The sequence below is a fragment of the Megalopta genalis genome, unplaced genomic scaffold (assembly GCF_051020955.1).
Source record: "Megalopta genalis isolate 19385.01 unplaced genomic scaffold, iyMegGena1_principal scaffold0143, whole genome shotgun sequence".
In the NCBI taxonomy this organism is placed as follows: domain Eukaryota; kingdom Metazoa; phylum Arthropoda; class Insecta; order Hymenoptera; family Halictidae; genus Megalopta; species Megalopta genalis.
In genome coordinates, this window is record NW_027476212.1 from 465,021 (window position 1) to 478,048 (window position 13,028).

General features: G+C 26.5%; 1 long non-coding RNA gene and 3 pseudogenes across 1 annotated transcript; 2 read left to right on the forward strand and 2 right to left on the reverse strand.

The window, feature by feature from the left end:
• Positions 1–2,364: 2,364 nt before the first annotated feature.
• On the reverse strand, positions 2,365–4,663 carry LOC143262563 (uncharacterized). Its single transcript, XR_013036336.1, has 3 exons — positions 2,824–4,663; positions 2,599–2,761; positions 2,365–2,502 (listed from the first exon to the last, which is right to left on the reverse strand). It is a non-coding gene; the product is annotated as an uncharacterized LOC143262563 (long non-coding RNA).
• Positions 4,664–8,158: 3,495 nt separating this feature from the next.
• LOC143262565 (cytochrome b pseudogene) lies at positions 8,159–8,800 on the reverse strand (annotated as a pseudogene).
• Positions 8,801–10,052: 1,252 nt separating this feature from the next.
• On the forward strand, positions 10,053–11,244 carry LOC143262567 (NADH-ubiquinone oxidoreductase chain 4 pseudogene; annotated as a pseudogene).
• A 382-nt stretch (positions 11,245–11,626) lies between these two features.
• On the forward strand, positions 11,627–12,942 carry LOC143262568 (NADH-ubiquinone oxidoreductase chain 5-like; annotated as a pseudogene).
• Positions 12,943–13,028: the final 86 nt, after the last annotated feature.

Genomic DNA, 13,028 nt, shown 5'->3' on the forward strand with positions numbered 1-13,028 from the left:
TGTAATATGTGTATATATATAATATATTATATAATTGTAACGTGTAAGATTATATCTTACAAAATTACAAATTTTATAAAAAATATCAATATACTTTTCATATTAATACTTACTTAATCTTTTTTATTACAACCAATAAAACGACAACATAAACATTTTTGTTTTTGTAATTTATGATAAAAAATTAGTATTGAGATGAGCCGATTTATACATATTTTGTTTGTTCTTATTTTAATCAGAAAAATCTCACGAACACATTTATGCAAATTTTATTTAAAGATAAACAAAAAGAAGGATGTTTCATCTTTGCATTATGTATTTTGTACCTGTTGTCCCATATTCAAGCCCGGATTAGATTACGATCCATATGACTCGTTCGACGTTGAATTTTTTCGGCATGTCAAGCGGATTTCCCGAAACCCGATGTTTGGAACGGGATCAGAAGACGTGTATCGGGTCGGGACGAGATCCCGACAATATTCAAGATTCCTGAAAACATTCGATTTCCTATGCTACCAATTATTACATAACGACACATCGCCGTACCTAGTACACAATCGACTAGCGAAAAGATGTTTTCAACAATTGGAGATATCGTTGCAATCGAGAGAACCAAGCTATCACATACTGCCATACGTAGAGAATTTAAAATCAAACTATACACATTTTACTTTCCTGATTTCTTAAAAAATATAAAATTTTGCAAAGTAAACTGCAACAATGGAAATAAAAAATTTTAAACTAGGACCGTATTTAAAAAAAGACGCGCTCTTGAATCCCAGTATTTTAGGAAGTCCCAAACATTTTCGGAAAACCCGAAAGTTTCAATATCCCGTCCCGATTCCGAAAATCGTTCCCGGTCCCGTCCTGATTCGTACTCGTACACCTCTAACATTGATGTCTATTATATAATATAAATACAAATTTTATGATAACCGAAATCTATAAGGAACACAAAATAATTAACAAAATATAAAAATCAGTTTTCGATCGAATTACTGCGCTCTTGAAAAATGAAAAAGTTAACTACTATGTGTCAGTTACTGAGCCTTTTCTAATTACCATGTGCCAATTTCTGATCACTCATTTAGTTACTGTGTGTCGATTTCTGTGCACTGATCTAATTACTGTAATCAGTTCTAGGTAAATATTAAACTTCGAAAATTGTATGAGCTTTAGGTATCATAATTTATTATACATATTTCAGTACTTGCAAATATTATTTTAAAAAAGGTGGCCGGAGGTTGCATGCAATTGGAATTTTTGGGTGAGGTGCGTAGACCAGCCGATGTTTATTTCGACACGGGTGGCTACCTTTAAGGTTAGGATGAGGTGCGTAGACCAGCCGATGTTTATTTCGACACGGATGGCTACCTTCAAAGAAGTTAGGATAAGGTGTTTGGAGAAATTGGTGTTAGGGTGCCTCGTAACTTTGTTAGAAAAAGAAATAAAGATTACGCGTTGAGTTTTAACAATTGTAAGTGAGTGTTCGCGGACTCTAACGCGCTCTCAGTTTTTCGCACTGAACCGGCAGGGGCTTCTGACTCTAGGTTGTTACCTCGTAAATTGGTTGAAAGAGAATTGAACTCGATCTCACTAACGTTTACGTGTCGACAAATGTCACGTAACTAGCCCAAATTCCGGTCGCGTTTGAGCCCTTTATATACTGAGATTTTTGTGGAAAAATGGTAGTGGGGGTGTTGCTATGTGGTCCGATTCCAGAACGTTCGTCGTTCTGGCTGGCGCCAGCCTGGCGTATGTGTGCCCCCCTTCAGGAAGGAATATAAAAAAAAACGTGGGAGATTCTCCGTACGTTACAAAGGAAAGAAAATTACGTTCAGTGTCTATACATTTCACAGACCAAGAAAATAACGTTAAATGCAACACGTAGTTTTTCATAAGAGGGCTCGGTAATCAATGCACACATAAAAAAAGACATGAAAACTTAAAACAAGACGTAAATATACCTAGGCAGTGGATTATTTATTATTTTTCTGTAATTTTGTCGAGTTTTATAGATATAATAGTTTATTCTTTTGTTTTGGAAAGCATGATTCATAGGGTAAAATGACATCAAACCATTATTAGAAATTTAAGAAGCTAGTTTTCGCATTTCATAAATCTTAAGAAGTTAAACTTTTGATTCAGTTATGAAAATTACAGGTGAAGGGACCTAGCCAAATAAAATGGTCTTTGTTCTGTGACACTATGTTTTCTGAAGCATTCTTTTATATCTTGAATATATTAGATCAATTGAAACTAAACATAAGAAATTATCGTAAGATCGGCAGTACCCCAAAGTAGCTATGTTGCAGTATCGAGGACAATCGTTTCCGACTTCAAAATGTCGTGACCATTTAGCATATAAGCGACTTTTCAGTCGACATTTCGAGCTCTACATTTAATTATTATACGATGCACTAAAACACTTGACGGAGCATTCATCGCAGGTAGCTGTTAAGATAGCTGTTAAAGTGATAAGGTACCCTGCGAGTTATTGACCTAAAAATATAAAAATAACTGTCTGTTAAATATGAGTTACCTAGAATCATATGATACAGCAACCATTAACTGCTATTGTAAAAAAATACTTAGTACCTAGAACTGTCGTAATGGGGAAGGTCAACTTCTGCCAATGAAATTCTTATTCAATGAAGAACGGGTCCATTCCATTCGTAAAGTAATACATTCAAAAATGGTATATCAGTCATCCCTTTCACAATATATACCTGGTTTGTGAGAAATAATATCCACAGCCTGTCTGTAATTTAAATGGAGAAGCGAAAAATAGTTTACCAAGAAACTTATAAGAAACAGGCATACCTTGCAGCGACACACGGTCGGCGATCAAATAACCATTCGAACTGTCCGCTTTCAGATGTCGTGGATTGGGCGAGAAATGTCTTCCTTGATGTTTATAGGCCTGGAAATGACTTTATTCTTTTACTATTTTCACGTGTACAGCAAACTTCACTGATGAAAACGTCGCCAGCCGCGTACCGATACGGAGTTATAGTCGTCGATTACACTGTCCGACACGATTTTTGGGTTTCTATAGCCACTATGAAATTCTTGTAGAGCTTCACTCCCTGAACAAGAATCCGAAAACCGAATTGCTCCATCACCCTCAGTTTTTTAAATAAACGAACTTTTGTAAGAACCCAAAATTTTCGACAAAAATGAGGTATTGCATGAAAAGTACAAACGTTAGAAAGTTCTAATTGGTGTTAAAAGATAGAGGAGAGTTTCCCGAATATAGTGGCATGCAATTTATTAATTGTTTCTGGTCCTAAATAGCAACAAATTGATGTCAAAGTTTAAAAAAGTGTCGACGTGAGCAGTTTCTGCGCAATATTTTTGTATTTTTACGAAAAGTTTTTTGTTCAGCACGAAAACTCTACGCAGGATCGGATTCTGTAGACATTTCTGAAGAAGAAACGGCCCGATAGAAGTGTCGGAACGATGTACATTTCGAGTAGGTCGAGAAAATGTTCGTCGGCAACATGTACACGACGTTTTGCCGCCATGTGCTTCGCTGCTCGCTTCTCTCTGTCCGACAGGGCCGAAGCTATGGGTAATCAACACCGATGGAGGGATCCAATGGGGCACCCACTTAGCGTGTGGGGCGTGCCATTTTTTTTTAGTACTTCAATGTGCTGTCTTCTTTTACATATTTTTATGGATAATAATCGCCAAACTGTGAATCATAAATTAAAAATGGAGAAATAATAAAAGAAAAATAATGAACAAAAAATATTCATTTTATTCTGAATTTGTTCGAATTACAAGTATATCATGCATACATTTATCATTAAAATTATAACGATAATTTATATTTAAATTATAAAAATAAAAAAATATATAAATAAAAAAAAAAAATAAATAATCATTTTCAAAACGTCAAACTTCTTGAAACATATCGTTAAATATATATTTAAATATTTATTTACTTATATGGCGTAGAAGTCAAAATTATGCTAGTGTTAGAATACTTTCGTTACCAACTCCAAATACTCTGGTGTGATTTTTTGTGTGAAATATATCACAGTTTGGTGATTATTATTCACAGAAATATGTAAAAAAAAAACAAAACACTGAAATACTAAAAAAAATTCAAATATTATTTACGAAAAGTGTGTGCCCCATTGGATCCCTCCATCGGTGTTGATTACGCATAGCTTCGACCCTGCCGGACAGAGAGAAGCGAGCAGCGAAGGACATGGCGGCAAAACGTCGTGCACATGTTGCCGACGAACATTTTCTCCATCCACTCGAAATGTACATCGTTCCGACACTTTTACCGGGCCGTTCCTTCTTCAAAAATGTCTACAGAATCCGATCCTGGGTAGAGTTTTCGTGCTGAACAAAAAACTTTTCGTAAAAATACAAAAATATTGCGCAGAAACTGCTCACGTCGACACTTTTTTAAACTTTCACATTAATTTATTGCTATTTAGGATCAAAAACAATTAATAAATTGCATGCCACTATATTCGGGAAACTCTCCTCTATCTTTTAACATCAATTAGAACCTTCTAACGTTTATACTTTTCATGCAATACCTCATTTTTGTCGAAAATTTTGGGTTTGTACAAAAGTTCGTTTATTTAAAAAACTGAGGGTGATGGAGCAATTCGGTTTTCGGATTCTTGTTCAGGGAGTGAAGCTCTACAAGAATTTCATAGTGGCTATAGAAACCCAGAAAAAAACAACAACTATAAAAACAACTATAAAACTATAAAAACAAGCCGTGAGGGTTAGCCTAGCTTCCGGTGTAGCTGAGTAGAATCCATTCTTCTTTTAGTTTAATAGCGAGGTTAGGACCTCGTCATGGTAACGGTCAGATGTAGTTCAAAACAACACTTCTCCGTCAGCCCGGCCGTCTCACGGCGAGGCCATGTCTGTGGACCATACTGATCTGTGAGTTTTACGATGTCCCCACGATGACGTTTGTATAAATGGACCTCAAAGGTCGTTACGTTACCTTTCATTTGGCATGCTTACGGGCGCTCTTACACTATTGTTTAATTGAGTTATAATTGAATTGAATTTTATGATTAAAATATTATAACTTATTTTATTTAGATTTAATTGAATCAAATTATGTTAAATTTGTTAGTTATGATTTAATTAGATTGTTGGAGTAAATATATTTATTCTATTTCAATTGTGGATAAAAAACTAGTTATAAATTTTTTTATAAATAAAATTTATGAATTAATATAAAAATTTAAATAGTTTTTATATGAGTTTTGAAGCAGAGATTAATTTTTAGTATTAAAAATGAAAGTTTCAGTAAGAAATTTAAATTAAATAATGGTAAATTTAGAGTTAATATCAGTAACCACTGATTAAATTATTGTTATTAGTTAATTTTAAAAATTTTAAAATTTTTAAAGAATGCTTAGATATAAAGTAAATAAATATTAGTTAGGTGAAAATTTTAATATTAATAAGTTTAATAATTAAGATTTAATTGTTTAATAAGGTTTATCAAAAAATTAGGATTAGAATATTTTATTATAGGATTAAAATTTATTTATTTAAAATTAATAATATAATTTGAAATATTAAAATTAAATAATTTTGTTTAAGATGAATTTTATTAGCAATTGATGAGTATAGGATTAATTTGTAACATAAAAGAATTTAATTTTTATCTTGATTTAGGCTCGATAAAATTATTATTTAATTGAGTTATAATTGAATTTAGTTTCTAATATAAAGTTGGGGGTAATTAATTGTTAGAAAAAGATAATTGAGTTGTATTTAATTAGTGTAATGACTGCAATTGTATATTTGAGGTTAGATTTATTTAAGATGAATTTTATTGGTGATTAATAAGTGTAGGATTAAATTTGTAATATATAAGGATTTAAATTTTATTTCGATTTAGTTTTGATAAAATTATTTAATTGAGTTATAATTGAATCTAATTTTAATATAAATTTAGGTTTATTTCACATGAATGATAATTAAATTATTATTGATTAAAATATAATGATTAAAGTATTATAATTTATTTTATTTATTTGGGTTTATTTGATTAAATTATGTTAAATTTGTCAGTTATGATTAATGATTTAATTATTTTGTTGGAGTGAATATATTTATTTTATTTTAATTATGGATAAAAAATTAGCTATACAATTTTGTTTATAAATAAAATTTATTAATTAATATAAAAATTTAAATAGTTTTTATATGAGTTTTGAAGTAGAGATTAATTTTTAATATTGAGAGGGAGAGAGGGGGAGAGAGAGAGAGAGAGAGAGAGAGAGAGAGAGAGAGAGAGAGAGAGAGAATGAAAGTTTGAACAAGAAATTTAAATTAAATAATGGTAAATTTAGTGCCAGCATCAGCAATTAAACTATTGTTATTAGTTAATTTTAACCATTTTTAAATTTTTAAAGAATGTGTTTATATAAGTATTAAGTAAATAAGTATTAGTTAGGTGAAATTTTTAATATTAATAAGCTTAATAATTAAGATTTAATCATTTAATAATAAATTTATTTATTTAAAATTAATAATTAAATGTAAAACATTAAAATTAAATAATTTGGCGGTTTTATATTCTTATTAGAGGAACCTGTAATTAAAATTGATAGATTAAGCTTATGTATTGTCGTTTTCAAATTTTATGGAGATGTAAACTTTGTAATATTATAATATATATTTTTATAAATTAGTTGATAGCAATCCAGATAAAAATATAGTTTATCTAAGGCATTATATGGGTTACTTTGAATTTAGAATTTTCTGGGGCTGTATTTAATTATAGTTATCTGGATAGGATTTAAAAGTAAATTTAAATAATTATTTAAGTTGAAATAAGTTGTGTAAAGTGTACAAATTGCACGTCACTTTCATTATAAATGGAATAAGTCGTAACATAGTAAAGGTATTGGAAAATGTTTTTATTAAAATTTTAGTTTAACAAAAAGTGTTTCATTTACATTGAAAGGTTTCTTATTAAGGAAAATTTTATTATTTATATAATTTATGAATATTATTGGGTTGTTAATTTAATATATTTAAAAAAAGTAATTATGTGATGATAAGTTGTAGTATTTATTTAAGAATAAATTTAATGATTTTAAAATGTATTGTAGAAGAAGAAAGTAATATTAGTATAAGTAAAAGTTATTTTTGTACCTTTTGTATCAGGGTTAATTAAAATAAAGTTAATGTTTTTAATTATTTCGAAAGTAAAAGAGTTAATGTAATATAATTTTTTATGTATCATAATGATTATTAATATTGAATTGGATGTGGAAAGTAAGTCGGTTTTTTTATTGATATCTAGTTTTTTTAGAAATGAATTTAATTCATATATTGATTTATTTTATTATATGAATGATTATTTAATAAAAAGGATTAATAGAAAAAATTTATCCTTTGTAACTTAATTTAATTTAATTTGATAAATTCAATTTATATAAACCCAATTTATAACTAAATTTTAAAATTAGAATGTTTAAAACCTTAAATTTTCAATAATTTTAATCAATAAAATTAAATTTATGTTTAGAATAATTTTATTATTTTTTTATAACTTAATTTAATTTTATTTAATAAATTCAAATTAAAATCAATTTATAATTAAACTTTAAAATTTGAATGTTTAAAACCTTAAATTTTCAATATTTTTAAACAATAAAATTAATGTTTTATAAATAATTTAATTATTTAATAATAATTTTGTTATTTTTTATTTGATAAAATTATTTTTAATTTATAATTGAATTTTAAAATTAGAATATTAAAGATCTTAAATTTTCAGTGGTTTTAAACAATAAAATTAAATAATCTGTTTTATAGACAATTTTATTTTATTATAATTTTATTTAATTTATTGAGTAATTTATATTTAGGTATTAATTTAAATTTTTAATTTTTAATATTAATGGCAATTTTATATTTATGTAATTTTTATAGATTTAATATATAAATTTAAGTTTTTAATTTTTAGGTTAGTTTAGAGATTTTATTAAATTAATATTAAAATGGATATAGATTTTAAATTTGATATTGATTTGTGTTAATTTTTGGTTTAAATTTATAAATTAATATGGTATTTATTATAAATTAAGTTAATAAATAATTGTATATTTATATTATATTTTCAAAATATATGCTTTTTCAAGCTCATTAACTAAAATAATAGTTTGTCTCAAATTGAGTTTAATATTGGAGAGATAATAAAATAAGAGAAGTATAAAATAGTAAAGATTAGTCTTAAATAGGTAAAAGGGTATTCAATTAGTTGCCCTCCAAGTCATGTTAGTATAATAAATGAAAGGATAAATAATCAATAAGTGTATTGATTTAATCAGTAGAATTTATTAGATGAGTATTTATTTAAATTTAATATAGGTATGAACAATAAGATTAAAATTGATATGAATAAGCCAATTACCCCTCCAAATTTATTTGGGATTACACGAAGAATTGTGTAAGCGAATAAAAAAATATCATTCTGGTTTAATATGTTCTGGTGTAATTATTGGGTTAGCTAAAATATAAAATCGTCTGGGTCTGAGAGTATATACGGGGATTTTATGATGACAATAATAAAGATATTAATAATTAATATGTATACGAAAATGTCTTTGATGAAAAAATATGGATAGAATCTTGTTAAATAATATTTATTTCTTGTCCCTAAAGAGTTTGATGAACTTTTATTGTGAAGGAAAAATAAATGAATAATTACTAATAATAGAATGATAAATGGTATAATAAAATGTAAAGTATAGAATCGATTTAATGTGGCATTATTAATAGAGAAACCTCCTCAGATATTTAATAGAGGATTTACTTTCGTTATTTTATTGAATTTTGAGTTTTTCATAATTTTTGATGAATTTGATATATTTAATTAAATCCTTAATTTAATTTTTAATTTTTCGTAGGGGTTGAATATATCTTATTGAGCATGTTTTTAATGAGAAATATATAAGTCATATATCATATTATTATTGAAGTTAATATTGATAGCGGATATAAGTATACATTGTAAATGTTATAATTGTTTGATCGGCTAATTATATATATTGAATAATTTTTTTTTTTGAAAGTATACGATATATGAGGCTAATGTGAATTTGAATATAATTAAGTAAAAATAATTGAAGTTGCTAATTTTTGTATTTAAATAATTGTTATCTGTTAATCTTATAAAATATAAGAATATAATTATAATACCCCTAACAGTAGAGATAAAGATTATATAGTAATACATTGATCTTTGATTAAATATGTAATTTACTATCAATATAATAATTGTAAATGTAATTAATAGTATTATATAATTTAATGGCATAATTTTATTTTTTATATTAATAATAATTAAAATATTTATTAAACTGAATGTAAAAATTTTTATTCAAATTTCGTTAATTGAGATTATCATATATTTTAAGTTTTATACTTAAGTTTTTATTTATACTAATTATTTATTAGGAATTTACAAAAAATAGTATAAAGAAAACATTAATTTTGGGGATTAAAAATATATATAGATAGATTTATTTTTTTGAAAATTGGTTGAGTAAGTTAAAAGTAAGATACTAAATTTAATTTACAAAATTAATGTTTTAATTAAACTATTTAACTATATCTAATTAACTTTGATTTTTTAATAAGATTTAATTTAATTATATTTTTTTTAATTATTTAAGTTTTTTCTTTAAATTTAGGGAAAGATTTTTTATATTATTAATTAGATTTGAATTTATTTTAATATATTTATTGATAATAAATGTTATTATCAATTCAAGTGAGGATAATGATTTTTTATTTATTTATTTATTAGTTATAGGGGTTAGAGTGAAAGAGTGGGTGTATATATATAGTTGGTATTACTTTATTAATTAGAATGATTTGTGAGAAAGGTAATCAAAGATTAAAAATTTTAAATTTAAGTGTATAATGAAAATTCAACATATTTGTCGTATTGGGAGGCTTGTTATTTGTAAGCCGAGATTCTGTTTGGAAGACCGTTACGATACGCGGGACTGCGTCAGGGTACTTAAGACATAGGCCAGATGGTGGGTCATAAAAAGGGACAGTTCTCTGCGCCGGCTAAATCTATACCTGCAGTCAGTCACAGCCGAAACATTATATGGTACAGACGTCCTTCTTTTCTACTGTAGTTTTATATATTTTCGACCGCTCCGCCTTTAGCTAGATTCAACTTTCCCACAATATTATTAAGTGTTATTATATTATTTGGGTTTATAATTTTTTTAGAGGGTATTCATTTAGTTACTCTATATTTGGGGTTCATGAGTATTCTCTTGCTTTAATTATAATAAGATTATGAATTTTTTTGGTATTATTTTTTTATTTTTGGATTGTGAAAAATTATATGTTTGTATAATTATTTTATTGATATTATTGTTAAGATTGTTGGTTTATTTTTCTTCATTGAATTTATATTATTTTTATTTAAGATTTGAAGTAGGATTGTTATTAATTTTTTATTTGATTGTAAAATGGGGTAATGTGGGCCTAATCGTTTAGAGGCTGCATATTATATTATGTTTTATACTTTATATTTTTCTTTGCCTTTATTGGTTTTTATATTTGTGGTGGAGGATACAATAGTAACTATATCTATGGATTTTTTAGAATTTCTTTATGATGGAGAAGATGATGGTTCTGGTAGTGAGTCGTTGTATTTATTTTTTTATATATCATTTTTTATTAAAAATGATTATTAAAAGCTCATGTTGAGGCTCCTGTTTTTGGATCTATGATTTTAGCTTCAATTTGATTAAAAATGGGTACTTATGGGATATTACGAATATCAGTAGTATTCGATGAATCTTTGATAAATTCAAATAGATGAGTTATTATTTATAGTTTATTAGGTTCAATTATTTTGGGATTAAATTGTTTACGGCAATTAGATATGAAACTTTTAGTGGCTTATTCTTCAGTAGTTCATATAGGATTATTAGTTAGAAGTATGCTAACATTTTATGATGTTAGTGCTAAGGGGTGTTATATTATGATAGTAGGTCATGTGGTTTATGTTCTTCTGGTTTATTTTATTTAGTTAATGTAAATTATAAGGAAACTAATAGGCGATTAATATTAATTAATAAGGGCATATTGAATTATATAACAAAGATAAGATTAATGTGGTTTTTATTTTGTTCATCAAATATAGCAAGCCCAATTTCATTGAATTTGGTTAGTGAAATTTTAATATTAATGGGGTTAATTATATGAAGTAATAGTTTGATTTTATTATTAATATTGTTGCGAATTATACTGCATTTCTCCCGCGTCGCGGCATTTTATTTACAATAGAGTACATAAACTATAATATAACTAAATTCAATTATGTTAGAGATCTTTGAATTAGATGGTGTTGATCGCTCGACGGTCCGATCCCCACTCTCCGATTGTCTGTTGATAACACACCTCCGTGGCAACCCCTCTCTTCTATTTTTCTTTAAGGAGTTGCTCACAACAGGGCAGTTTCACATTACAGCGACTTGATTTGGACAAGTCGCCGTAACAATATTATTATGTTTTTTTGTGTTTTTATATTCTTCGTATATATATATATATATATATATATATATATTATTATACTCAGCATGGGGAAATGAATTATTATTTAAAAATTAAAGGTGGTAAATATATTGATTATTTAGTTTTAATATTACATTGAATTCCTTTAAATTTATTGTTTTTATGATTAGATTTATTTTATTTAAATAGTTTACATAAAAATTTTGGATTGTGGGTCCAAGGAAATATTTATTTATTTTAAATTATAAATCTTTTGATTATTTTTAGATTATTTACATTTATATTGAGTTTATTATTATTTTTAATAAGGATACTTATAGAAATATTTAAAGTTATGATTTTATTTGAGTGAGTAATTGATAATCTTAATTGTATGAAATTTAGTTATTTATTATATTTGGATTGAGTAGGTTTGATGTATATTAGAGTTGTGTTATTTATTTCTGGGTTTATTATAATTTATTCGGTTAATTATATTGTTGAGATTATTTATTTGTATATAGGTTTTACAATAGACTTGAATATAAAAGGTATACATATATATATATATATATATATATATATATATATAATAATAATAATAATATAATAGAAAAGTTATAAGCACACTCGCTCTCACGGTTCTACTTGATGCGAAGCTCACACGGAAGTGAAAAACAGTCGCAACACAAACCACGCTCGATCACACAACCTGCAGGCATTGCTCACATGTATATTAGGGCGTATTTCCAACATATATAGAAGCGGATATTTATTTGTTTCGTTTTATTTATTTATTATTATCAATGTGTTTAATGATTTTAAGTCCGAGAATATTAAGAATTATATTAGGTTGGAATGGTTTAGGGTTTATTTCATATTGTTTAGGAATTTATTATCAAAATAAAAATAGCTTAAATTCAGGTACTTTAACTATTTTAAGTAATCGGGTGGGAGATTGGTATTAGTTCAATAAATGGTTCATGACATTTATTATTATATAGTATAAGGTCTTTATGTTTATTTATATTAATATTAGCTATTATTACTAAAAGTGCTCAATTACCATTTTCTTCATGATTACCTGCTGCGATAACTGCCCCAAATCCTATTTCATCTTTGGTTCATTCATCTACGTTGGTTACAGCTGGGGTATACTTATTTATTCGTTTTAATGATTTTATTTTCATGAATGATAATATAATAAGGTATATATTTATAATTTTTAGATTTACTATATTTATATCCGGGATGATGGCTAATTTTGAGATAAATATTTAAAAAATTATTGCTTTATCAACTTTGAGTCAATTAGGGTTTATAATAAGTATTTTAAGCATAGGTTACGTTGAGTTGGGGTTTTTTCATATATTAATTCATGCTTTTTTTAAATCTTTAATATTTATATGTGTTGGGAGATTTATTCATAGAAATATAAATTCTTAGGATTTACGATTGTTAAGGGGTTTGTTACATTTGTATCCAATAAAATCAGT